This window comes from Piliocolobus tephrosceles, chromosome 1, assembly GCF_002776525.5.
Source record: "Piliocolobus tephrosceles isolate RC106 chromosome 1, ASM277652v3, whole genome shotgun sequence".
NCBI lineage: Eukaryota > Metazoa > Chordata > Mammalia > Primates > Cercopithecidae > Piliocolobus > Piliocolobus tephrosceles.
Window position 1 is genome coordinate 88,593,747 of NC_045434.1, and position 2,193 is coordinate 88,595,939.

General features: G+C 62.7%; 1 protein-coding gene across 2 annotated transcripts in view; it reads right to left on the reverse strand.

Moving 5' to 3' along the window:
- CERS2 (ceramide synthase 2) overlaps positions 1-587 on the reverse strand; it is a 14,782-nt gene extending 14,195 nt beyond the window's left edge. For both annotated transcript variants that reach the window (XM_023213644.2, XM_023213643.2), the window contains exon 1: positions 219-587. The gene's annotated coding sequence lies outside the window, so the exon portion shown is untranslated. The remainder of the gene's footprint in view (positions 1-218) is intronic.
- Positions 588-2,193: the final 1,606 nt, after the last annotated feature.

Here is a 2,193-nt window from a genome sequence, read left to right on the forward strand (position 1 = left end):
CCCTTGAGGCGCTGCGCCCGCCCTCCCCGGCCGCCGCCATGAGCGCCCGCGGCGCCCCCCGCCAGCGCCGCCCCCCGCCCCGGCCCCGGCCCCGCGGCCTTCCCAGCCCGGCCCCTCCGCCGCCCTGCGACAGAGCGGCCCCCGGGGCTCCCAACTTTTCCGCAGCCCCTTCCCACCCCCGCGCGGGGATCGAGCGCCGGGCGGGGGCCCCGACTCACTCGGCTGCAGATCTGGCGGGGCCGGGGCCGCTGCTCCGTGTGATCCGTCTGCTCGGGTGGCTGCTCCGAGGCCCCGAGGCCTGGCTCCCCGCGCCTCTCCTCCCTCTTCCGCCCGCCCGCCGGCCCGCGCCCGCCCTCGCCCTCCCTCCTCCGCCCGCCGCCGCCGCCCGCCGAGCCCAGTCGAGCTGAGCCCGAGCCCAGCCGGGAAAGAAAGGCCGCGAGCAGCGCAGGGGCCGGGAGGCTGGGCGTGGACGGGAGGGGAGGGCGGGGCGGGCCGTTGCCCTGCGGCTGCCCCTCCGCCCCGGCGCGGGAGCCGGGACCCCAGCCCTCCGCTCCCGGGCCCGCAGCCACGCCCACGCCCGTCACCGTGCGCTAGAGAAGCCCCCGACGTGGGGAGGCGGGTGCGCCTCCGGGCTCCTCCGGCAGCTTCGGTCTGTTTTCGGGGTGAGAGGTCTCCCACGGGGACCGACACAGACGCACCGGATGCCGCGGGGTCCCGGGCTCCGAGCGGCGGCGTTCCTGCCCCTCACTCCTACCCAGCCCCACCCACCCCCAACTGCTGTGCGGCCCCCGGTCCCCGCCGGAGTGGGCACATTCCCACTTCCAGCCCCACGGGGCACGGGCGGAGGAGGGCGCAGCCCGGGGGTCCTGCCCAAGTGCCTCGCGCCGAAGCTGAAAACTTCTCCAGGGCAGACCGAAGCAGCCGAGCCTCCAGACCCAGTCAGAGCCTGCAACCCCTCGGGCGACCCTCGCCTACCCCGCCGTAAAAGCCGCGGACTTTCCACCCAGGTGCTACGGGACCTACCCCGGTGGCAAGGAAAAGCAAACCCGAACGTGCGCACACCCGAGGGCCCTGTCTCAAAGAGCCACCCCAACTTTTGTTTTGTAAAATGTATTTGAGTTTTCAAATGACACCACATTTATCCGTATTCGATTTCGTGTTAAAAAGTGTTTTTCGGACGGGCGTGGTGCCTCACGCCTGTGATCTCAGTACTTTGGGAGGCTGAGGTGGGCAGATCATCTGAGGTCAGGCGTTCAAGACCAGCCTGGCCAACATGGTGAAACCTCGTCTCTACTAAAAATACAAAAATTAGCCGGGCACGGTGGCACGCACTTGTAATCCCAGTTACTTGGGAGGCTGAAGCATGAGAATTGCTTGAACCCTGGAGGTGGAGTTTGCAGTGCGCCCAGATCTCCCTGCTGCACTCCAGCCTGGGCGACAGAGCGAGACTCCCTCTCAGGAAAAATAAAAATAAAAAGTGATCTCCCCTTGGCCTGGCGCAGTGGCTCATGCCTGTAATCCCAGCACCTGGGGAGGCCGAGGCAGGCAGATCACTTGAGGTCAGGAATTCAAGACCAGCCTGATTAATATAGCGAGATTCCCCCATCTCCTTTATAAATTTAAAAAGAAAAAAAGTTTTCCCCTTGAGTCGTGTGGTAAAATTAATGTTTCGGAAGTAATTACTGTTGGAAGATGGAACATGTTTTTCCTAGAAAGCTGGTCTTAACTCCTAACGTGAACGAATGATGACTAAGATGTATTTGAGGGCTCCTATACAGGGAGAGCTGCAGCTTACTCCATGGAGAGGTACTTTTGTCAAATTTCTAACCTAGATGAAGTGTTGCCGTTTTTACGCTGTCGCAATCAGAGCCTCTGACACTAGCTTGTTTCCCGTTTATCTGGTCAAGTCCTGGTAGGAAGGAGTGCAACCCCCACTAGTCCTGTTGGAGGGCCCATCCCTCATCTCAGGCTCTTTCTGGAGAGTAAGGAGGCAGAGGCTGTCCGACCCGTTTGTTCTGCCTCTCTTTTCACGGGATACGCAGCCCAGGCACATCATGGGAAAGATGGGAGTGGTGGCCCCAACCAACTCTGAGGGCTTCTCCAGGCTTTTCTTTTTTTCTTTTTTTGGAGACGGAGTCTCGCTCTGTCGCCAGGCTGGAGTGCAGTGGCTCGATCTCGGCTCACTGCAAGCTC